Source organism: Ambystoma mexicanum, chromosome 1p, assembly GCF_040938575.1.
Source record: "Ambystoma mexicanum isolate Mex_15411 chromosome 1p, UKY_AmexF1_1, whole genome shotgun sequence".
Taxonomy (NCBI): Eukaryota; Metazoa; Chordata; class Amphibia; order Caudata; family Ambystomatidae; genus Ambystoma; species Ambystoma mexicanum.
In genome coordinates, this window is record NC_090921.1 from 623,395,460 (window position 1) to 623,422,296 (window position 26,837).

Genomic DNA, 26,837 nt, shown 5'->3' on the forward strand with positions numbered 1-26,837 from the left:
TTTCTTTCCTTAGTCTAATGTTAAGACTAAAAACGTTGCCCACTGCTTAAGACCACTTCTCCCAGAACAGATCACAGACGCCACTGGGGACAATCATCTTGTTACTTCTACTGTAATGACCACTGTAACTACAATCAGAACGATACCTAAGCTGAACTGACGTGTACTCTTGCAAAAATACCCACCATGTTCACCTATGAGTACTGCATCTTCTTTACCCTATCACTCAGAATGAATCCTAGGATTTATGCCTGCCTCAATTGCCCTATGATTATCAACTGCTACCTTACTGCACTTTAGTCGCCTGTCATTGTCGGAACAAGTCGCAATAGGAATACCAATTCTTGATGTCTCACCATAATATACCTGTACCTTACTTGCGAATAGGAATGCCAAATTTAGGTGACTTGTGGTCTGCCTCACGGTCGCTAACAGACCACACTTGATTTGTGTTGTGCCCTATGGTTGCTAATAGACCACACTTGATTGTATTGTGACCTCTGGTCGCTAACAGACCACTCTCACTGTGTTGTGCCTTTGGTCGCTACTAGACCATATGGATTATGATGTGCCTCTTGGTCGCTAACAGACCACACTCACTGTGCTGTGCCTTTGGTCGCTACTAGACCACATTGATTGTATTGTGCCCTCTGGTCGCTAACAGACCACTCTCACTGTGTTGTGCCTTTGGTCGCTACTAGACCACATTGACTGTATTGTGCCCTCTGGTCGCTAACAGACCACTATCACTGTGTTGTGCCTTTGGTCGCCACTAGACCACATTGATTGTACTGTGCCCTCTGGTTGCTAGCCAGATACTACCCAAATCCATATTCAAACTATGCCAGCCTGGCTAGTACTCATCATGTTCCCCTTCTGCATTATGCCCGACTGCACACCATGTAGCAGAAATAGCTATATCCCATTCAGTAATGGACTCGCTAAGCTTGGCTGTCCTAGACATCACCCCATTCCCTGCCCAACACCCTTCCTACCTTCCCTACCTCCTTTCTCCCACAGCGCATCCACAGACCATAGTACTAAAATGAGCATTACTTTAGGTAACACCCCACTCAGCCTTGTTACAGATGACCACTCTGACAACATCCAGAACCTGCGCAGCTCGATTGAACATTACCCTGCAGCCCACCCCAACCTCATGACCCGTAACGATAGACTAGGTTGTAGACTCCCTACCCTACTTAGCAAAATGACCACGAATCATATTACTAAAATCACCAATAAAAACACCATTGCAAACTCTGTGCCACTTAAAGGAGCCTTACTCAATGTTAGATCCCTTGTGGCCCACCCCACGGAAATTGCAGACATCATCTGCTCAGCAGACCTGGATTTCCTCGCCACCACAGAAACTTGGCTCCATACTGCAGCAGGCCCCTCTCTATCTCTCGCAGTTCCAGACAACTACTCCTTCCTCAGGGCCGACAGACCGGATGCCCGTGGAGGAGGTGTAGCACTCATTTTCAAATCCTCGCTTGACATTAGATCTGTGACCGCCCCTCCTTTAAAGTCCTGCGAATATCTATCCATAAAAATTCAAACCTCCCCCAAGAATTCCATTACCTTGGATCTATTATACAGACCCCCTGGGCCCTTAGGTTCATTCGAGGAAGATATAACCACCCTCATAGCCGAAAAATCCAAACCTCTATCACAGAATATTATTCTCGGTGACTTCAACCTGGGCTACAATGACCCCCATGACACTCCAGCATCCTCCCTCGCCAATGTACTTGGTGAACACAACTACACTCAACTTAACACCTTACCCACACATCATAAAGGCAGAACCCTAGACTGGCTTGCTGCCCACAACTGCAACATCATCTGCAGGGACCCACAACTACTGATATGGACCGACCACTTCCTACTCTCATTTGATATCAGTACTAATAACCCCCTCCACAGACAACACCCGCCAGCACCAGCATGCCTGACGAGAAACAAACGGAACATCACTGCTGAAGCCCTCATCCCACTGGTTCTACCCACCCTTAACATGATCCCCAACACATAAAACCCTAACCTACTAGTAGACACCTACAATAACGCCATGACCAACGCTATTGACCGTGTTGCCCCACTGAAATTACGTAAAAGCAAATCTAAAACACACCTCAATTCCTGGTATACTCCAGAACTCATAATACTAAGAAAAAATAAGTCCAAAATGGAAACCCTTTGGAAAAAAAATCCATCAGCGGAACATAAAGTTAATCTCACAAATGCATCTTGCCTTTATAAAAAATAAATTATTCGCACAAAAAAGGAAGCCTACAACACAAGAATAAGTAATGCTAGCTCCAGTACCAAAGAACTATTCACTATCCTGAAGGAGTTAGAAAACCCCAATCCACCTATGGATTCGTCCGTGAAGGACCAATCTTGGTGCACAAGTATCCAAGATGCCCTGGCAAACAAAATTACTGGCCTACAAATTAAAATCGAAAACAAAAAGATTTCAACTCTCTAATAGTAGCCCCACCCTTAGCCCGCTCATGCCCAGCCCACCTACCACCCCTAACACCAACCAGGGCTTCACCTTCAAAAACGTAACCGCACTAGAAGTGCAAAAAATTATAACATCCCTCAAACCATCAAACTGTAAAGGGGAGAGCTGCCCTGCACAGATCATAAAAGATGCAGCAAGAGACCTCGCCCCCTTCATATCCAAGCTCATAAACGCATCTTTCTCCACTAATTAGGTACCCAACAATCTGAAACAATCATGGGTCCTCCCGCTACTAAAAAAACAGACTCTGGACCCCTCCATCCCCACAAATCACAGGCCCATCACATCTGTTCCCTTCCTACTGAAAATTCTCGATAGAGTTGCTTACCTGCAAATTCAGCATTACCTAGAGTCTAACCAATTACTCGGATTGCGTCAGTCTGGCTTCCGGCCTCAGCATGGAACAGAAACTGCCCTTGTTGACCTTAAAAGTCAGATTGACCAAATTAAAGATAAGGGCAAGGTTGCCATCCTACTCCTCTTAGATCTCTCAGCCGCCTTCGAACTGGTTGACCACAAAATACTCTGCAACCACCTCTCCTCTGCCGCCCACTTCTCCCCCTCTGCTGTCACGTGGATACAGTCCTTTCTAGCCAACAGAACCATGAGGGTATTCTCTCTGGAGGCAGCAGCAGACCCTATCCCTATTTCCTGCGGTGTCCCACAAGGATCATGTGTTTCACCTACCCTTTACAATATCTTTACAAAGCCCCTCTTTGATAAACTGGACCGCCTGGGTGTCACCTATACAAACTACGCGGATGACACCCAGATACTCCTCACTATCTCGGGCAACTACGATATTGATGTAGCCAGGATCAATGAAATCTTCTCCATCATTCAGGCATGGATGGCCTCTGCCTCAATGACGAGAAGACCAAACTGCTCATTGTTGGCTCGCCCAACAACCTACAAAAATTAAGCCCCAGCTACTCTAACATCATAATCGATGGCAACACCATCCTGGTCGCCAAAAATGTGAAAACACTTGGCTTCTATCTTTATGCCAACGTTAACCTCACTAAACAAATTAACGCAACTGCCGCCGTCACTGCATATACCGGAAAACTCATTAGAGCCTGTAGACCATTTCTCTCCCCTAACAGTTGCCTCATACTAGCCAGAGCCCTTATACAATCGAAACTAGATTATTCGGAATAGTCTCTACTTAGGTGCCAACAAAGCGATAATTAACAATCTCCAAGTCCTTCAAAATAATGCGCTACGGGTAGCGCTAAATATCCCCAGACGTGAGCACATCTCGACCACCAGAACCACATGCAGATGGCTCACCATCCAACACAAAATTGACCTAAAAACACTTTGCCTGACTTACAAAGCTCTCAACAATCTAGCACCCCCATACCTGACCAACAAACTCACCATGAAACCCTCCGTTAGAACCACGAGATCCTCCAACACCTTATGCCTAACAGTACCTAGATTTAACTCTAAAAGAGCCGGAGGCTCGAGCTTTACTGTCCTCGCCCCCCAACTTTGGAACTCCCTGCCACTGAGCATCAAATCCTCCAATTCCTTCCAGTCATTCAGGAAACTTGTCATTGGGTGGCTTCTGACAAATAGTCAACTTTGAAGTCAGACCTTGCTATATAATGTATTGACTGATCATGCCTCACTTATGTCATGATTGGGTATAACTGCTATTTACTGCCACTGCCTGTATATAATTGCTATTTAAATTGCTCTAGCATCACTGTCTATTACCATGTACTGTGCCTTGTAACCTTGTACTAAGCGCCCCTATACTCCTGGGTCCGGAGCGCTATAGAAATAAAATAAACAAACAAACGCAAGGGAGAGTATTGAAAAGATATATGAATGAATGGGGATTTCATTTTCTTAATGGTAGAACTGATGGGGATACCCCAGGGAAACATACATGGTCTTGTGGTATGAAGTTCTCCACGATCGATTACATATGGGGTAATACTGAAATGCTTGACTCCGTTAATGACTTTGAAATAGTGGAGAACAAATATAGTGACCATGCAATGCTGTGTGCTAAATTGGAATTTGGCACGGACTACAAGATACCAACGAGTTACACTGGTAGTATTTGTACTAATCATAAGGGTACAGATATTAAGTGGAACATAAAAAAATGTAAGATAATGTCTCATAACTTACATGGCCCCTTTGAGTCAGTTTATAAACATGCCAATTCCCTTAGCGGCAATGAGATTGAATGCATGATTAAAGCTATCACGGACGATGTTGGATCAGTGAAGGGAAGTACTAAAAGTATTACTGGAAACAAGGTAAATTTATCTTTTGATGGGAACTGTTGGTGGCAAAATGAAAATACTGACGCTCTCTTCGGCTTCTGATAAAATCTACTATGGGGACCATTGAGATCACTAAAGAGAAAAAGTGGTTGAAAAATGGATTTACCAATTGGTGTAAACGAAGAAAATGGTCTAAATTAAACACCAAATGGCAAACCATGTTTAATACCCTCCAACGAAATGAGTTTTGTGCAGTTTGGAAAATCTTGAATAATGTAAGAAATGTGAATAAAGCTTGTATTCTGAATCCGATAGGAGAGAAAATATGGACAACCCACATTAACAACACCATGTATAAGAGAATAGATAAGAAATTTCCACGCCCCTTTTGTAGAGAATGGCCTCTTTTCTTTTCCATTGAAATGATTGAATCCATTATCATTAAAATGAACAAATCACGAGCTCCTGGACCCAATGGGCTTGCCACCGTTGTATTGAAATATGGTCCTGATATATGGAGCAATGTATTATTCAAGTTGTTTACTAGTGTTTGTCGAGATTGCTGTATTCCCGATTCATGGAAGAATGCCATTCTTATTCCGGTGTTTAAAGCAGGTAATAGATCCCTTCCTGAAAATTAACAACTGTTGTCGATTTTAGATTCTACTGGGAAAGTTTTTTCAGCTATTGTACTTGAACATTTGAATGCCTGGGTTCATACCAACCACCTACTTCATTCTTTTCAAACCGGGTTTCGACGTGGTACAAGTACCACCCACAATATCCACGTCCTAGATGCCATCACTTCCAACGCCAAATCTAGCACTGGGTCATCTGTTTCTGTAATCTGTGTTGATTTCAGGTCAGCGTTTGATAGTGTTGACCAAATCAAATTGTGGGACATTCTGCTGAAACTAGCCTGTCCTAGTTGGTTAGTTGATATACTCATTCGCCTCCATGATAACAATACTGTGCAGATTCGTCTTGACAATGAGGGCAGCCTGACACAGCCGATTAATGTTAACAGAGTAGTCAAACAAGGCTGCCTTTTGGCTGCCCTCTTATTCAATCTCTATCTAGCAGATCTTATCAGATGCCTTGTTAAAAAAGCCCAATGTCCAGCTAAATTTGAAAAAGCGCTAATATCTGCTATGCTTTATGCAGATGACTTGGTGATAATCGAACACACCATGGCCGGCACAAAGGCAATGTTGGAAGAACATGGCTGTTTTGTAAAAGAATATGGCCTTACAATTAATTTGCAAAAAACCAAGGCAATGCTGTTTTCCCGCAAAAATTTCAATAGAGTAAAAGTAGAAGTTTCGTGGGGTATTGTAGAATACACCGAGGTATATAAATACCTAGGGATTCTCTTTAATTGCAAAATCGAATATAGGTATCTCATTGAGAATACACTTTGGAGGGCCAAGCAAATCACTATGATAGTGCACAAGTTTGTTAAAGAGTATGCTGGTTACTTATTAAAAGGTATTCTTATACTATATCGCCAATGGTTTACCCCGGTTTTCAGTTACGTGTTAGAAGCCATAACCATTTCTGACCTTTCTTTCCTTACCAGGATTGAAGGTTTATTTTGGCGTACCATTCTGAGAGTACCTCGTTCGTGCCCCATCCAATACATCAGAGGGGAACTCGGTCTACAATCTTTGAGATCCACTGTGAGACAACAACGTGGCCTCCTTAATCTGAAAGCGATATGCCACCCTGACAGCGATCTGTTACAAATTATCGGAACTAATGTGACTAAACTAGATAGGTCTACCTCTAGGAGCAACTATCTATCCAGTTGCTGCAAATACTTTAAAGAATTACAGTGGGAGGTAAAAACGAACCAATGTGGTTTCTTTCCAGCAATTAAAAAAGTGTTCAAAAGCAAAGCAAAAAGAGTTGACTGGGAAATGAATTTTATTCGTATGTACGAATTGAAAAATGTTAAATACATTGAATGGATTGTACATGAGTATTATACGCCCCAAAGATATTTAATACGTTGTCCGGACCCTTTAGTTAGAAATTTTAGACTTTTAATGTGTACCAATCAACTCCCAGTGAAGTCCACCTTTGGTTCTCAGTGGAAGATTCCAAAAACAGAGAGATATTGTCGAATGTGTCTGGACATGGATAAATGTGAGACTGCTAGGCATGTACTAACTTCATACCCAGAAAGACAAAATCACTATATGTTGAACTATGGTCGACTAGTCCATAACATGAATTATATACAGACGGAGGAATTTTTGAGATGGTGCCTGAATGCGCAATCTGAGGCAGTCCATATAGTATTATACAGAGTATGGAAAACATTTCCGTCTAGAAATACTGAAAATGTTAATGGTAAATTGGTATTGACAAGTGCTAATAGTGATTTAAGGTAACTATCACATCATTGCATTGTATTTATATCTATATATTTATGTATTGTACTTTGTATTGTACTTTTGTATTGAGTATGAATGAATTAGGATGTATTATGTTAATATTGTATAATGAGTTAATATGTGAATGATATGAATGTATGTAAAGTTGTAAAAGTTTTATGAACTGAAAACAACTTAAAAATAAATAAGAAATTATAAAGCAGGCTGTCTGTGCCTTTAGTGGGGACAATAATAGATGCTTCATTATTACCTTCTATATCAATACTACCTTTTGTCACATTTTGAATTGCCATAATAATAAGGAGAAAAATACAAATCACAAAACCCACAAGAATCAACATTATTATTTTATGAAAACCTATTTACCTTCTCAGTGATATGATATGATATGATATGGCATTTATTATCCGCCTATACAGAGGTGTTTCAAGGCGCGACGAGGCAAGGGAGGGGAACAGAGTGAAGACAGACAACGATCCTACTAGGCCAGGTGTCATTCAGATCGCACAAATGCATGGGAAAGGGAGGGGGGAGAAGTGCAGGGTGGGAAGGGGGAGAGGACAGTGCAGCACATGCGACAAGAAATAATAACAAAAGGTAAAGTATGGCCAGCAGGTGGCAAGTGCAAGGGTAAGTGCAGACAACAGGTGTCAAGTGCTGGTAGTGGGACTGTTGGGATACAGAAACAGTCCCCAAGTGTGGGGTTGCCAGGAGGGCAGTGCAGGAGTGCGACTGGCAGGGGTAGACCTGGCCCTAGATCAGAGGGAGGATGACCAGGCAACCAGTGCAAAGTCAGTGTCAGCCAGGAAGTCAGCAAGGGAGGGGAGGAGAAAAAGCAGAAGCAAAGAGAAAGGTTTTTAAGTGCTTCCGGAACCGAAGATGATTCTCGTCAAGTTTCATGGAGGGAGGGAGGCTGTTCCAGAGGAAGGCCCCAGCCGAAGAAAGAGATCTTCCACCAACTTGTTGCTTGGAGAAGTGACTGACCCTGAGGGAGTTTGAGGCAGATGAGCTAAGAGCTCGAGGAGGAAGGTATTTAGGAAGAGAGAGTTGAGGGTATTGAGGCCTCAGGCCCCAGAAGACCTTGTGGACAATGCAGAGGGTTTTGAACTTAATCCTCGCAACCACAGGGAGCCAGTGTAGAGATTTCAGTCCTGGGGAGATATGATCTCTGAGCTTGAGATCAAGGACAAGTCTCGCAGTCCTTTTCTGGAGACTTGTCCTTGGCCTTGATTCTCTAAAATGTTGAAGTCTCTCCAGATTATATTCACTTTAATGTGCACATGTGTTAGCTCCTTTATAATCACTTCTATATCAAAAACTGAAGTATTACTGCAATTATCACTCTCAAGACAATACTGTTGTTTTTTGGGTCCTCCAAAAAGGTAATAATGTTTTTTTCCTCTTTGAACTAAAGCTAGATACATCTGCAATACATAGGGGAAAAGAACAGATAACAATGTGTATAGTGCGTCTACAGGTATCATAGATAGTAGTTGATACTCTTCTTTTTTTTTCAAGGTCTGGACTCTTTCCTCATTGTTCTTTAAATTCTGTCCAACGGGAATGATCCAATGTAGCTGTAAGTCTAGTTTCTCTTTGTCAAATCAGGAACTCAATGATCTTTAGTGGATTCAAAGAGATGTTAACTCCTAGTCTATAGTGCTTATGTCCTTCATTCTCCTTGTTTTCGGTCCTAGCCATTTGGTGGGTCAGCATACATAGAACTACTAGTCTTGTTTCTCTTGGGGTGTCTTTGGGAGGGGTCAATATTTTGCCTTTCTATGGTTTGATGTCATGAAGATGTAGCCACACTCTTTGCCCCTTTAATTTCATGACAGTAGGGCTTGCTTCCTCTACTTCATAAGGACCTTCAAAACGAAGAGTGCTGCAGGTGCCTATGAATTTTTCTACTAACACCTGGTATCTGGGATACAGTTTTGGGGGTTTGAGCAGATCTACAATTTCCTGGGATTGATTGTTTCGATCACTTCTTTTTTACCCCTCCTTCCGGTTTTTGATCTGCTGAGACATGAAAGAAACACTTGCAATCATTGTTGTTAAATAATCATGCATCTCATCATGTAATGCCCTCCCTATACTGTTGGCATCAGTTTTTACCTTAGTTGGACGATTCAATGGGGTTCTGAAACAAAATCCAGTCACCAACTAATGAGGAATCAAATGGTGATCCAAACCAGCTTGGTTTCTTAATGCAAACAAAGGAAGGGGCAGACAATGCAACCACCCCCTTTTCAAAGTTATTTTAATTTTGGCTATTATCTCCTTAAGAAGTCTTTTTAGTTTTTCACAGAGACTGTCGGCCTGTGGATGGTAAACAGATGAAAATGTATGCTTTATACCTAACAAAAGTACTATCTGCTCAAAAAGTTCATTTTCAATTGTCGGACAGCAAAATCTTGCACACCCCCCACCTGGGGTACACCTTGTGTACCAAAACACTACAGCACATGAGGCAGCAGGGTGTATACATGGACCTGCCTTGATCATCTAGAAAAATGACATACTACAACCAGCACATATCTATAGCCATTTCATATCTGTAGCATGTCTACATACTCTATAAGCAAATGTTGAAATGGGCCATTTGGTCTAGGAATTACTCTGTTTACTGTTCACAAAGTATGTCCTGTGTTAAATATCCGACACAGAATGCAATTCACAATGAACAGTGCCACATGTTCTAGGAGATTGGGCAATTGTTGCAGCTAGACTCCCTTGAGTCGGGTGTGCTGGGTAGTCAAGCTGCTCCAGAGCTACTCTCAATAATGCTAGAGGCATAACTGGCTTTCCAGTGCTATCTTGCTTCCAAATTGCTTAAGTGGGGGGTAAAGAACACACCTGCTTCCTCCATACATCCTGTTCTTCTTGTGGAACTCCACCTTATTTTTCAATTAACTGGACAAAAGACTGCATGTTAAAGCCCTCCTTTACTAACATGCATCGTCCTGTCATCTGTTTAACATCTTCTTTCTCTAAACTGAATATGGACCAGTTGTAGGCCGCTTTTTTAGCTTCTATTTCTGCAGTTTTGTTTCTGAAGGAAATTAAATCTGTTCATTTAGAATGTGCTGAGCATTTTACGATTGCTAGGGTTAATGGAAGACTCAATGTTTCTATAAGACTATCCAATAGGGCCGCATGTTGCATTGGAGTGCTGTCTGCATGGAGGAAGCCCCTCCTTTTCCCGGATGACAGACCTGCACGCACAGTTGAAGTCACATAGGCGGAGTCAGAGTACACTGTCACTTCCTTGTCCTCAAAGCTTCATAGTGCTTCGATGAGCCCCACTCAATCTGTAGCCTGTTCTGAGTAACTCAAAGGCAACCTCATGCTCGTTACAACCTCAAATTCACCTTCTCAATTCAACTTTACTACCTCTGATTCAGTATGCCTTTCCCCAGTTGTCTGGTCAATTTTTGAAGAACCATTAATAAAGACAACTTTCCCCCTCCCAATAGCATTTTTTCTAACTTGGGGGATATCATTATAATTCTCAATATATGTTGTACACTCATTTACATAGTCAACCTCTCCTACTGGGTCTGCTTTAAATGTGGCTGGGTTCACTCTCTTACATCTAACAATTTTAATTGCTGGGTTAGAAATTATTACTTGATATCCCAATGCACTTTGTGTAGTCAATGTACTTTTGGGGTTTTCCAAAATTGCAAATGATGCATGCTCTACAAATAATGTTACTGAACACCCCATCATTATACTTGAAGCTTTTTCAATTGCAAATGCAGCCGCAGCTAAAGGTTGCTCATAGGGATATTGTCCATTCATTGCTGAATATAGAATCCCTCTATAATATGCCAATGGTTTGTGTACATGTCTTAATGTCATCTTCTGTGCAAGAACTGCTGTCCTGACCTCTCCATTTGAATAGGAGAATAAATAAAATTCCTCAATATCATTTGGGATCCCCAAGACAGGGGCTTTACTGATTGTTTTTTTCAATTCCTCAAATCCTTCAGTCATCTCATCTGTCCATGTTATTGTACTCCTATCTACTTGTACCTCTGAATTCCTTTTAAAAGTGGTTGAATATATGTACTGTAATCAAAAACCCAGGCCCTACAGTAGTTGCAGAGACCTAGAAACTGCTGCATTTCCCTAACTGTTTTAGGTGCAATAGTTTTCATAATGTCCTCTTCTCTTGCAGGTGTCACTTTTCTCCCCTTGTGAGAGATTAGCTATCCTATATACAAGACTTCTTCTTGACAATATTGCAATTTCTCGCAGTCTACCTTATATCCTTTTTCTAAAAGTATAGTCATGATTTTAACTGAGTCCTCTCTGCACCTTTTTTCTGTCTCACTACACACCAAAATATCATCCACATACTCAATTATTGCACTTTCAAGTTGGACATTACTCAAGTCTATCTGGAGAACTCTGTTAAAAATTAAAGAGGACTCACAGTATGCTTGAGGCAAATGAGCGTGTTTCAGGTGGATCATTCTATACAAAAGGGAAGCCAAATCTTGTGAGTCAACAACTGTGAAATATTTGGCTGCAGATGGAATGTTACACAATCTCGTCACAGGATTTAGAACTAAAGGAAACTCAGCTTTGAGATTATTGTTTAAAGAGCGAATGTCCTGGATGAATCTCTACGACCCCGTGCCCCCTTTGATTTGACAGGGTACACTGCTGTGTTAAATGATGAATCTGATGGCCCTAATATGCCTTGCTTCATTAATGCGGATACGGTCTCAAATATACCTTCATCCCCCACTCTAGATATGGGGTATTGTTTTGCTTGTGGTAGGAGAGCTCCTGGTTTTAATTACATTTTAACTGCCCCTATCTCCTTTAAGAGACCTCCTTCATATGGGCTCTTGGGCCATAAAATGTCTGGCACTTTCTCCAAGTCTTCCAGAATAAATGGCGGTCCTCTGTTTACCAGTGCCATTCTCTGCGGTATTTCTATATTCTTCACTTTGATCCAATAAGTGATAATTATAAAAAAAACACTAGTTCTTCCTCTATCAAATCTGCCAACCTGTATCCTTTTCTGAAGGCTATCACTATTCTCCACCCTCTTCCCTCATTGCCTGTTCCATGGAGCATCACCCTTTCATCTCTGACTACTGCTGCTTTTAATTCTAAGGGAATGATCGGCCCTTCCTCATTGTCCATGGAAATGTCTGGCCTAAACAAAAACTCATCAGGTATTCTCAATATTTTACCTTCCAACCTTGGTAACCAAGATAATAAAATGGTCACTCCATGCAAAAATACTTCTGGATTACAGGTACTCCTCGTAATACCTTCTGGCCTGTAAATATTAACTCTCTCAAATTCATATGGTGTTTCCCTGGAGTAAAGCGCACCATCCATTAATCATTAAAAGAAATTGTCATGTTAAGCTTTATCATTGAATCAGTCCTAGTATATTAACTGGTGTCTGCCTAGATTATAATAATGGCATTGACATGTAATGTTCTCCTATCGAAATGTGCAATTCGTCTGTTAAAGGAACTACATTTGTCGCCCCAGAGAACCCTTGAGCATGGATGGCAATACCTGACATTGGATATTTTACCTCGTGGACACAGGAATGAGTAGCTCCAGTGTCTTATAAAAATGAAAATGTCCTGCCTCCTATCGCCACCTTGACACTTGGCTCCTCTTGGGGGTCTGGTGTTGATGATCGTACTGAACACATCAAGTCACTCTGTGGGATGTCCAATTGTGGATATAAATTCATCCCCGTACCTGTGAAAGGATTTCCTTCTATCACAGTCACACTCCCCATTTTAAGCGCGGATGCCTGCTCCGTTCCCAAAGTCATGTTCCATTTGGTACCATAGCCTGTTGTACCTGTCTTTGCTGAGGTTGTGCTTGTTGCGTTTGCATGGGTACTTGCTGTGGTTGCCCTGGCAGTGATTGCATTTTTTAGTGGTGCGGGCTGCAGTTGTTGGAGTTGCTGCGCATATGTCTGAGCCTACATGTGATCTTGGGCCTAATATTCCTGTGATTCTGCATTATATTGTGGAGTATAATCCATCCCCCCCTATTGGAGCTTGCCAATTCTGTTGCATGCCTCCTCTGCTTCTGCATGTCCTATCTATATATCCCGTCTTCCCACAATCCCAACATTGCTGTCTCTGTCCACGATTAAATCCTCCTCTTCCCTGAGAGTTTTGAAATCCATCTCATCCTATTCCTCTAAACCCATTCCCTCTTCCTCTTGGCCACAAATTGTACCTGCTCTGATCTGCTGGATATCCAGTGTTGTTTTGCTGCCCTGACTGTATCTCCCGTGTCACTCCAACTTCATTACTTGTCAATACCGCTCCCTCAAAGGCTATTTTAGACAATTTCTTCTGAACTAACTTTGCTTCCTCCTGCTTTCTATTTCCAGCTTTCTTCTTATTTTTTTCCTGCATAATCGGCAATGATGTACGATTGTCAAGTGTATGTCTGGCCAGGGCTTTGCTTCCACTTCCACCTGTTTTTTCAATTGTCTTTCTACTGGCTCGGTCAGCCTCTGACACATAATCTGGTGAAATAATGCTACTGTTTTATCCCATGGTTCACACATCTCCTGTCTCCAGCTGTCCTGAATATCATGAATATAAACAATAGCATCTTCATCCTCTCAAATTTTCCTAGTCATAATCGCACCCATAACTGATGTATCAGGATATTGTACTCTGAGCGCTCGGCATACGTCTGCTCTGCAATTATTAAATGGCGCTCCATTGTGTGTCGTGTTGTTTTGTGCTGTCATACCTGCAGATCCTGCTCGGTTCCAAATGCCATTAGCTCTCTTCCCTAGAAAAGTCACTAGCAGCCCTTTTATGTCACCTATAGCTAACGTCATTCCTGATGTCATCCTTTCTAATTCATGAATCTATTTTCCCACACCAGAAGTTAAATGCTGCAATTTACACCTTATATGATCCTTATCCATCTGTGGCAATGGTTTATATTGTGGTTGTCATCCCCCCTTCTCCAATAATAGAAATTGCCTGATTCATAATCATTTTTACCTACACTCATTGTCTTCACAGCAGAACTAGCCTTACTCATTTGTTTCCTTCCTGGTAATGATCTTAATCCACTTACTTCATATTGGAGTGATATATCCCCTTGTACTGTGTGATCATGCTGGTGGTTGCTTAGTATATGGTACTGATTCTGATGTCCTCACTCTTGGATCCTCTAAATCTGACCATTTTACTCCTTTATCTATGCTAAATTATTTCAAAAACCTGCATAGAGGTTCGTAGAGTCTTGCCAACTTGCCATAAAGTCCGATATGTGAATGGGGACTTACAATTTTCTGGCGCCTGACTTTCCGGGCCACCGGTGTTGTAATCTCCAAGTGGCACCGGGAAGTCAGGCACCTGTAAACCTGCAGGTAGCCCCGGCACGGTTACCGCCAGACCCGTAATGAGGCCCATTCTTTCATCCTCATCTGCTATGATGTCACGTGATCTACCTTCAGTTCCCTTTAATAGGGAGCCTTCTATATTCTCTTGCGTTTCGTACCTTCCTATGTCCCTCATTTGCCTATATAACTTCCCAAGCCTTCACCCTATGTCCTCTGTATCCTGCCCAACAGCCCATGCTGATCGCTGCATTCCTTGCAGCTCCCTATGGGGCTGTTGTGATCCTCTCTCATCCTCCCGTCGTTCTTGTGCATCAATCGCCAAGATGCTCCTACGGCATAAATATTCTCATCGCCTTTTAATTCTGATACTCTTATTCATTTCTTCTCCTCAGCTCCCTTGATTCATCTTCTCCTCACCTTCATTGCAACCTATGCATTTTCATTCGTTGGGCTTCTATCACCTCCAATTTCTTCTCTTCTAGCTTCTTCTCTTTTCTTGCTTCATGTCTGCTTCATTCTTCTCTTCGCTTGCAATTTTTCCCCCTCTTCTTTGTATGCCCTTTCTTCTTCCTTTTCTTTCCTTTCCCGCACTTCTCTTGCCTCTCTTCTCGAACCCCATCAATGCCTTTACCGTCTAACTTAAGTAATATTTGTCTTCCCGTCCATTAATTCTGTACTATCATTATTTCCTTAGTTTTGTCTTTTATTTCTTTCTGTTTCCCTGCTTCTTACTCTATCTCCAGGTGTCTGTCTTGCCTGTCTTTCCTCTCATCACACTGTTTACTTTCATTGCGTGCTTATATATTCTTGCTTTCTCTGCTCTTGTCCTTTTCCACATTATCCTCACTGCTATAAACCGGGGGCACATACGTTGGATTAACATACCCCACTGCTGCTTTCAATTCCTTCTAAGGGTAAAATCCTTCTCCTCTATATCTGCACCCTTCTCTCCACAGGGTCAAAGGGCAGCCGAAGGCATTTTATCCTCCCCTTTATGCTGATTGAGCATCCACTCTCTATAGGCTGGATCTTACTTCTCACTCGGGTACATTTTACAAAGTTCTAAAATGGCTTATCTTTTCTGCAGCTGTTTTCCCTTATGTGTGGCATGCAAATATGTTGTCATATGCTGCAATACATCTTTTGACAACAAACCTTCTTGAGGCCACAGCATGAGTGTCGTATTGGTCATGCCTCGAACCCATTCCAAATGATATTTCAATATTTTCGCTGTGTATCTAGGTAGTGTCCTACATACATGTAAAAGAGGTGTATCCCCCAAGAGGACAGATCGGTTTCGATCATCGATACTTACGGGTTGTTTTATTCAATTCTTTATTTTATCAAATATACCACAACAATCAAAAGCAGAGGCACCATCAATCGTTGTTTATTATCTCACTCGAAATATATTTGAACTGTTCCCTTTATTTATAAATATTTTCAAAATCTGTTCAATGATGTTTTGTTTCCTCCTTCGTTTACACTTTCTATTAATCTTTTTCATATCCTTCTTATATTATTTTTATGTTAAGAGTTTCTTCTTTACTTGTATATTATTTTCCTTTGATTTCTCTCTTCCTAATTGATGTCAATCTCTTGGTCAAAATGTTCACTAATCTCTTTAATGTTTTACTATTGTCAGGGCCATCTTAAGAACTTTGGGGACCTGGGGCACGGACACCTCTGGGGCCCCCCTCCAACAGACCAAAGGAATTCATGGATATAGAATATCTAGTGTGCCACACCCCGTATCACGATAACAACCCATAGCTTGATATGCTGCATCACAGAGATCAAAATAAGCATGGTAAACTCCCATTCAGATACCTTACCCTCCTCATTCTTGTTGTAATCAGAGTGATACACAAGTCGCATGTCAAGGGCAACATTAGCAGTATATGACAATTGTACTTGTGTTCAAGCATAGGTACAGCAAACATTTCATCAATAGCAGCCATGTGGAAGGTGTACTGGACATAGTATAACTGCAGGACACAGATTTTATGACAAAAGTACACATAATCCAGAATAGTCAAACGACTCAGATTAGCTGCCTCAGAGACAGCAAAAGTGCTCAAGGATGGATACAGGCGACCAAGGGAAACAAGGATAAAACTACACATACCATAGCATAGAGAGTGGATGACGATTTGAAGATACCAGGAAGATGTCTGTATCCAGACAGACTGAAATTAGAAGTGGGACATGGTTTTCAAGCAGTGTTGCCATTGGAGAGCAAAGAAACAGGTGGCTGTGTTGTGTAATATATCAATGTGCTCTATCATTATAGAGAAAGCAACTCCATATATAGCTAGTGAAACCATGGGTGAGTCTTTTTTAAAGATCATACCCAGAGAATGAAATCACTCTGAAGGGCTGACAATTTTGAAAGGTTTAGGGACTTGCAATTTTGACAGGTGAGGACATGCAAGATTATATGAGATACCCAGGATCACACATTCATTAAGAGGTGAAGCTGGGATTCGTACCTACTCTGCAATTTCTGCTCTTTACCAATTTATTTTCTAGTTTTTACCTTAAACTAAAATAAACCCATTTTACAGAACTGACTTGGAAAATATGAAAATCACATAACCCAATAGAAACAATTTACAAAACAAAATGTTATAGAAACATATTATGCAAAATGGGAATGATTCTAGCTTCATTATCTCATCATCAAGTAAAGTATATAAATACCAGCATACTAATGGATGAGATCTTAAAAGATTTCAGATAGGTTTCTCTTTTGTATTGTAAAGCTTTAAATACACCCCAAACACAGGCGTGTGCCATGGTATTTAAAAACGGGCAGACAAACCTTTGAATTGTAAAGAAAAGCAGACCATTTTGTTGTCACATAAGCAGACCTTAACATATGCTGGTAAGAAGCCTGCAATATCTGGTCTGCTCTCTTCTGTCTAGAACTCCTTCCACTCAAATGGCCTACATGATAGGAAAGATCAGGTAATTGGCCAAACAATGCCACCAGTATGTGAGAACCAAACCTTTTCATAGAAGGCAGTACAGTGCTGTCAGTGATATAAGATTTGTCCAGGATCACTGTATCGTCTGCTGGTCAATATGTATTTCAATTTTGGCTATTGAACATGATCAATTTAATCCACACAGAAAGGGGAGAATGCCACAGGTGTTGTGCCATGCAAACTATGTATACCACAGTGAACATTGCATTACAGGAAGAAAATAGCAGAACAAAATGTGCTTGTCAACAACAGACAGAAAATAGGTTCAACCATAGCAGCACACCATAGAAAATCCTGATGTCCCTTTTGCCCTCCCATAGAGACGTCTCTGACTATCGTTTATATTCATCAGTCTAAACACAACAACAAATGTACATTAACACTTTTATAAACCCACACATGTGCACTTTCAAAAATATGTTTACTCTGTACGCCTTTCTTTACTATCTTAGTAAAAGGTATCCCTTCTCTATTTCACTCTGTTCCAGAGTTTGATATGCACTCTTCTATGGATCTTGCCTCAGGAATCTTAAATAACTTAGTGCGTACCCTTCTGCCCTTTTGGGATCAGGAAGCAAGGTATCTCTTTTACTTTGTATTCTCCCCATACATCCTCTTTTTACACATATTTATTTATACCACAGACCCTCCCCCTTATTTTGCCTTTCTTTGTTCTAATTACATGACTCAGCTCGAGTCCTCCCATTTTGACTCTCCCTCAACCAACCAGTTCGTCTTTCATCGAAGGGGCGCCTGTGAGGACCAGACTGGAGTTTACTCAAAGAGAGACGTGCCGACCAAATTGTCTGCACAGGAAACTCTTCTGTCGTCTGGCTAATGACGGGAGTAGCCAATTGTCTGGGGGTATGGATCTGGCCCAGGTCGACTACACTGTAACCATACACACCACTATCAAATGTGCTCTAGCACCTTGAAGTGTCTTTTGTGCTAGATGAAATTACAAAAATAGATTTTAGACCAAATAACCGTACTGACTCCAAGAATATGGCGAAATACTACTTTATTATCAGTTCAATAAAGCAGGGTTATCTGGCAGACATCGGACTGATGCTTGCGCACTCACACGGTAACTTGATTACATGGAGGTCTTATACCCCAATATACATCATCTATGATGTCATTCCATGTGGCAAAATACAAAACCTATCGAAGGGAAGGATTGGTTAAGGAAACATATCTACTTATAAAATATATACGTATGAGTGCTTCATTGGCTACCCCTTGTATTTAGGGCATGCCTTGGACCACCTCTAAATGCATGCAGTACTGATTATGATGGACAAAATATCAGGGGATTGGCTCTTGCAATGTTGTATGTTAGGCTGTCTCCCCAACCTCACTGATTTGGTTGGCAACCTTGGCCTTTCGGCTCCTTAGCAGCAGGTATGTGAAACAAAACATAGGTGTTTGAATCCCACCAGACTACTCCCCATTTTCCCAATCAGACCATCATCTGTCATCAGTAGGCAATCAGCCAAAGTCTTCCGTCTGTAGTTGACCTTGTTGCTGTTCACTGTTCTGGAACATTAAAGGGAGTACGAGCACACCACTATCTTAGCTTAGAGCTATCATGAATTGTCTTTTTTTTTCAACTTCTGGGTCAAACGTGAGTGGGCCACAAATGTGTCCATTTCAGCCTTACATTTACCGCTATTTGATTTAATTATGCAAGGTGCTGTTGCTCCTCTTGGCCTCAGGAGACTTGCTTACTCTATCTCATATGAACTTTATACACTTTTAATTGACCAGCAGTTTGGCTCTCACAGATGTTTTCGTCTTCCTTCATCTAAGAAGAACGTCTCACGTTCAGGCCTTATCCCTGTACTCCCTGTGTGGCCCCTTACTTATCCTATAAAAACAGAATCTGCATTCTGGGCCAACCTTGAGTCAATGTCTGGTCTGCTCACGGGGCTGTTTTTTCATGCCTTCTGATGCTTGCAACTTCGGCCTGTTTCTGAGGTAGCTTGATTACTTTCAATGTGAGCCGTCGTCCATTTTCCTAATATGCTATGATATATATTCCTCTTTAGCAAGCTTCTATACCCGTTCTTTCCACCATGCGTTACTGCATATTTACTGTTATTGGTCAATAAGTTGCTTCATTTCTTTTTAGATTCATGATCACTTTCACTTCAGATTGTTTCTCCTAGGGCTTCACTTCCTTCATGACTTAGTATTTTCATATTGTTTCATCATATGTTCATATATCTTCTTCATGACATCACTTTGTCCTTGTCAGATTTCTTTTAACGTCCAACCACGATAATCACTGAAGCCTTCTGACATCTTGGCAGGCAACATCCTGCCATGTAACACTCTTCTATACGACATGCTTCCACATTTTCAGTGCCTTCTGCATGGCTGTCTAAGTGCATAACGCCTCTCATACACTCAATGCCTTATAGGAACGATATGGGCGGTCCCACCTATAGCATTTCTCTGACTGTTCCAATATGACGGTGGTGAGGGGGCGACTGGTAGGATAGTGCCTACCTGCTCCATCTCTTCTCCAGCCGCAAAACACTACAAAACCTTTCCTGCTTCTACAACCGCAAATTCATTATTAGCACTTTTCCAGTACCCCTCACCCACTGCCGCCATGTAATGTATTGTGCTAAATTTGTGGAGCGCAGACTAAGGCCCAATGGCATTTAGGCATTAAGGGGGGGACACTAGTGAGCTCGGGGCACTAATGGGCATTGTTTAAAAGAGGTGTGTTTTTAAAGCATTTCACCCATTGACAGAAAGGCAAAGGATTCCAGACAATGGGGCGAGGACCGAAAATGACCGGCACCCATCCAAACTTTCAAAAAGCATGGAATTTTCAGCAGCATTTGGGACTCTGATCGCGGACACCGGTGGGCGGGTAGCGCTCTAGTTTAGTTTGAAGGTGGGAGCACCCGTACTGTGAATTGCTCCATTAGTAAAGCAAAAACTCAATTCGAGATTTGATGGGTAGCCATTGGAGCTGCACAGCGCAGGAGCAGAAGGAGTAAGTCTTGGTGCATCTAAGGCCAATCGTGCTGCAGAATTTTCGAGAACTTGCAGGCGATCGATCTGAATGGCTGGTTGGCCTAAGTAGATCCCGTTGCAGTAATCAATCGATCCCATGATCGATGAGGTGACCACCTTGCCCCGACATTCCGTGGGTTGGAAGAGGAGTACTTTCTTAAGCACTTTACATTTGGCAAAGCCAGTGTTACAGACTGTGGTAATCTGTGGCTCTCTCGACCCTGATGAAAGAAGCTTCACACCCAGGCTCTTAACCGAGGTACTGGGGCCCAGGCAGGGGCCGAGAGAATCTGGTCAATACTCAGCATTCCAGCTGGCTTTCATTGTCCATGGCCCCGCTCCATCTCCTCGCTTTGTACATACCTAGCTGACATCACCAGAGTTTCAGTAACGTTACAGTAGTCAGTGGTTTGGGCAGAAAAAAATATTAGCCTGCAGGCCCTCTTTGTCAACACGTGATTTTCAAATCGTATTGATAAAATGTTCAAATCTTTCTGTACTCTTAATGCAGGTAAGTCGAATGCGTTGCTATCACAGTCGGATTCCATTTTAAATCCCCTTTAGGATGGGTGGGTAGAGACCTATAAAGAAAGCAAGAGAATTCCCATCAGGCTTGTACATAAGAATTGGTGTTCCAGCCCCGCCTTCCGGAGGTTACCACGAACTCTCCAGATTTTCTCAGCCAAGTTTGCAACTGCTTACACATGTATTCGTGTTGTGGGGCAGTGATGCTTTCGTTAAAAGTAAAGTGGTTAAACAGCATATAGCGTAAAAATGCGACTTTGGTTTCTGCATGACTGAACAGGCGATGAAAATGTAACTCTAGGATACAAAGTGAACAGTGTGTGTGTTACTGAGTCAGACCATTGTGAAAGGGCCAAGTGCGCCCACGCCTGCCGCCTTCATCCTAACAGGCAGTGCACGACTTCGATTTTGGGAAAAGATCCTAAGGTGTTTCCCATTTGTGAACAGACATGGTTTGTTCGCTGGGACTAGAAACACCTCATTGTGACACGGCTCCTACATCGCAGCGCACATGACGAGCCACAGAAATGCGGATAGGAACAGAGACTGTCTGTCATAGGCACTTCCACCTGTGGCGAGACGTCATGCAGTGATGCAGCTCCCAGTAGCGGCGGCTCTTAGCAAGCACTTGGTCATTTTGTTGGTTTGCGGCTCAACGTACATCAGGCCGAACAGCTCAGACAACAAACGCTGTGGGGCCTGACACTGTAAAACTAAGAATAGGCAATGGCTCAGGTGGTTAGGTGCGAGGTCTTTGCAATATTGTTTGCGTCTTTTATGTGAGACATATTTTGTAGTGTTCTGGATGTCCGCAGAGCGCGCCCAGACGGTTGCACCCTGACCTGCCGGCGAGAGTGGGAGAACGTTGGGACTCCGATAGGCGCGGTCTAGCAAAGATACAGCACTCTCCCACGCCATGCAGTTCCCTCACTGCTATGTGCATGCGTGCTCCTTTCCTGATTCGAATGCTGTAGAAGTTATACTGATGCAGAAATAAGCACCATCACAAGCGATTTTGTTGTGAGGTAGGAAAGTAATGAGGAATAGAAAAGTAGATTATTCCACAAGTTTAATAACACCCCAACAGCACCGGCTCATAATCATCAACCGTCGTTTTCCCTGCGCGTGATAGAATTCATCCACCATTCTAAGTGCCTGATGATAGAAAATGCACATAGACCCCGCAGTCCTCTGGGCGTAACACCATTTTGCGCATACTTGCACGCAAAAGCATGTCATGCGCCATCCGCGTATTCTTGGAGCTTGAACCGCAAAGTAACCTTAGGCGCAAGTAGCGGCTGGAAACGCTTACGACATGCCCCCACTCAAAGCAAAACCATTGCCAAAGACAAACCTATGCACAAACCTTCACGTCCACCTCTGGCATACAATCCAGCGCCCCCCTGCGAAACTGCACATGGTCCCCCTCAAGTCAGCGCTGCACCCTGGCGAAACTGCGAGCAAACCCATTGTCATGAACTCCTTATCCCAGAATACCTCTGCAGTGCACCCGACATACTCAAGCACACCCACCTGTTCCTCTCCTCCCAGCACAGTGCAGCAGCAGGGGGAAGTCCGTTTGGTTCCAACGCGAACAGGTTCGCATTTCCGGACAAAACAACGTGGTTCGCATCCACTCAGGAGACTGCGCCCATTCCTCCACTGGCAGTTGCCTTGGCATTTACCGACTTGGTCGCCAAGCAACCATGGACTGTTGCTCGTCACGTGATGCAAAACTCGCAGTCACATGACGTTTACTTGGCAACCTTCAAATAGCTGCTTTTCCCGCTACACTGCGCTTCACAGCAGTGTTATCATCTCAGCGTTTGGCCTTTGCTGCTCATCTCGTTTCAGGAAGACCTTGACCATGGACAATATGTATTAGCTTTGATCTAGCTCAACCCTCTGGATAACTTGTCTTTCGTCTTACGGCCCTTCATGGATAACCCAACCTCGGACTGTGCTCAACGGACTGATTTTGCAATTTGATTCTGTTTTGGCACTTTTCCCTAAGACCCGGATACTCCACTCTGCAACTTGTTCTTGGACTTCTTGCACTGTCAGGCCTTGCACTAGCTTGTCAGTGACTTGCCCTACCTGCATTCCACCTCAGGGGCGTCCAGTGTGTGTTTCCAACCTGCCAGGTGCAGTCTCCTACAGATTCCTCTTGCTGCTGCTCCTGCACTCACTGAGGGTACAGCGTACACAGTTAAGGGAACCATCACCCAGCACCATCCTTCTTGGTTTCCTATTTGGATCCTCCCCCTCTCTCAAACAGCCGTTCGGGGGTTCCAGTGTTCCTGTACCTGCCACCTGTGGCCCTAAAGACTGAACAGTGAGTTATTGGTATCTCCCTGTTTGGTACTTAGGGACAGAGGTTACCATAATCCATGCGACAATCAAGTCTTGACACCCATGCATATAATTAATGGCTGCCCAATTATGTGAAATATACTTTAACACCCTCACTCCTGTCACTACTCCAGGCAGTCCCCTCAAGTCCTGACACCACTCACCAGAACCCCTCATCTCTGCCACTACCCCAGGCAGCACCCTCAAGTCCCCACACCACCCACTAGCCCCCCTCACCTCTGAAAGCACCACAGGGAGCATCCTTAAGCCTCCACACCACCCACCAGCCCCCTTCGCTCCAGCTACTACCCAGACAGCCCCCTCAAGTCCTGACACCCCCCACCAGCCCCCCTTTGCCCCACCACTACCCCAGGCAGCACCCTCAAGTCCCCACACCACCCACTAGCCCCCCTGCATGTGACAGTACCGCAGGCAGAAACCTTAAGCCTCCACACCATCCACTAGCCCCCCTCACCACTGCTACTACCCAGGCAGCCCCCTCAAGTCCTGACACCCCACGAGCCCCCCCTTGCCTCCACAACTGCCCCAGGCAGCGCCCTGAAGTCCCCATACTACCCACTAGCCCCCCTAAACTCTGACACTACCACAGGCAGCACCCTCAAGTCCTCATACCACCCACCAGCACCCTCACCCCAGCCACTATCCCAGGCAGTCCCCTCAAGTCCTCACACCAATCACCAGCACCCCTCACCTCTCCCACTACCCCAGGAAGCACCCTCAAGTCCTCAGACCACTCTTCAGTCCCACTCACCTCCGACACTACCCCTGGGATCTGCCAGTACCCCCAGGCTGGCTCTGCTGATTGACATACCTACCAGTGCATTATCAATGAATACCACACCTCAAAGACACTGGCCTGTAGCAAACATGAAGTTCAGTGGTCACATATCCACCTACAACTTGAATAAGTGGTAGCACAGCTGCAGATTCAATGTCTGGAGCTCATCACAGGACTCCCTGGTACATCACACTTAGCTGCACAGCAAAAGGACTGCAGAACTTCTCAACAGCAACACTGTGACCACACCATATACATGTGACATACCAAGGAAATGCAATACAACAAACATATCATGCTGGCCATGTGCCATTACAATCGTCTCTAAGCGCTGTATGTGAATGCCTGTGGAGGCCCCAAGTCTGAGACATCACAGATTGTACTGAGTCACATGTAATGTGTGTCTGCATAGTAGCCCGTACAAAGGAATGAAGGAAGTCAGTGAGGAAGGCATTCAGGGGTGGCAAAGCCCCTGCAAGTGACAAAAGTCCAACTGGCATGTAGCTGTTTGATGTGAAGGCTGTGAGAGTGTGCAAGTCAAGAAGATGGACAATGTGCACAGGCAGACCAAATAATAAAGAAGCACAGAACCCTGCATGTCAGTGGCTGATGTGCAGCATGATGCAAGACCAGGTTGTGGGTGACTGCAGATGTGTGCTAGTGGGGGCCTATGCCTTGTGAGGGATACAGTTACCGAAGAATGATTGCACAAGTGATGAGTGCAGCACACACATCCAAAGTGAGTTCCCAACCCACGTAACAGTCATAGTTGAAATGCAGTACAAAAACATAGTAAAAGTAATTTTGCACATAGACAAAAAGAGACTGCAACAAGGGTGTGATCATGAAACATAAACATTTATTATGAAATGCACACAGCAAAAACAAAACATGGGGATGGGTGAAATGTACAGGAATGAAAGGAAAACAAAATGCAAAATGAAACCTAACACTAAGAACTATGTGCACAGGCAGCAGGGCTGCATGTCCTTCAAAGCCTCCTCCAGGGCAGAGTCACATTCATCATCCTCCTACTGTAGGCAGGCCTCCGTTCTTTCCTGGATGTCTTGCAGGCCCTCCATCATCCTCCTCTCCTCCTCCTCCACACCCCTGCAAGCTTCCTTCAGGAAGGTAGCCCACCTCAATGCCCAATGCCCACCTCATCAACACCACTGCCCCGGCCCTTTCAATCCTTGCCTCCCTAGCTCACTGCCTCTCTGCCATCAGCTGCCTACTGTAATTTGTGCACATGCACACTAGATTACAGAGCCGCCTCCTCTCCTCTTGTCATATGCCAAGCATGTCCTGCCTCATTTGCCTCCTCTGTGTAGATTGGCCCTGCATGGAGTGCCTCTGTATACTCATCTGCTGCTGCCTGGCTGAGTGCAAGCTATGCTAATACCCCCACCGTCTGGATGACACAATTTGGGGGTGGTGGCACAACGCCAGCCCTATTCCAAAGTGCCAGCTGTCTGACTACTTCCTCTCCCTGTGTTGGAGCCTGGCCAGGCACAGTGACCACCTCATCTGTCGCACGTGGGACTTCCACCGGAGACAGGGATGTACCCACCACAAGGCCGGGCGGTGTGGGTGGGATTGGTGTACATGGTGCAGTATTGGAATGTGGCATGGAAGGCCTCTCGGAGGACAATGGGGCACAGAGGAGGAAGTGTAGGAGAGGGCAATTGAATGTGTCAGTGTACAGCGGCCACCCGAGAGCAGTGCTCTTGCCAAATGGCCCAGGGAATAGCACATTGAATCGTCATGCTGCGCCAGCTCCTCACGAGGAGCTGACACAGCATTGAATCATGCCCATTTGCCTCGCCAGACCAGCCAGCAGGTCCCAGACACATTCTGGGGTGGTCTCCTTGGGCAAAAGGGGGAGCTCATTCTGGGTGTAGCATCCACAAAGCTGGTCACTGCCGCAGCAGATGGACCTGGTACAGGAGGTTGTGCAGCAACTTTCACGGTGCACTGCACATCCTTGTGCCCCTGGCCCAGATGTACAACCTGAACTCACTCCTGGATGCCCACAACAGACCCAATGCACGGGTCTTTGGTTGCCTCTTCCTCCACCACCACCTCCATCTCCCTGGATAACTCCAGAGACCCTTCCTCCCCCGATGGCTCCTCTGTCCCTGCACCCTGGCCACAGCCACTGAGGAGTTCCCCACCACAACAACCTCCTGGGACTTACCCCCAGCAGCTCCGCCTAATGGAACTGGTGCTCCCCCAGCCAACTCATCCTCAGAAGAGGTGGTATCAATGGGGGCTGGCTGGGGAGTGCACATAAGTCTGGTGACCAGTCCCTGCCCTTCCGCTCCACAGCATGGCCTCCGCCCTCTTCACGAGCTGCAGCAACTGTGGAAAAGGGGCTAAAGGACACTGACTTCAGTCATAAGTGCCAATGCATGTGTTGCATACTCAACATCAGCAGTACCAATTATGTAGCACGTGTCAACTAGCAACTGACACACACACACACACAATGCAGACACACACAGACACACCCATGCAATCTACATGGCAACTGCCACATGAGTGTAGTGTCAACGATTAATCACAATCATGACAATCATGACACACGCACA

At 44.0% G+C, this 26,837-nt stretch overlaps 1 long non-coding RNA gene across 1 annotated transcript in view; it reads right to left on the minus strand.

Moving 5' to 3' along the window:
- Window positions 1-22,774, minus strand: part of LOC138541893 (uncharacterized) — a 312,862-nt gene extending 290,088 nt beyond the window's left edge. Inside the window, exon 1 of the long non-coding RNA XR_011290389.1 lies at window positions 22,629-22,774. This is a non-coding gene — a long non-coding RNA (uncharacterized lncRNA). The remainder of the gene's footprint in view (window positions 1-22,628) is intronic.
- Window positions 22,775-26,837: the final 4,063 nt, after the last annotated feature.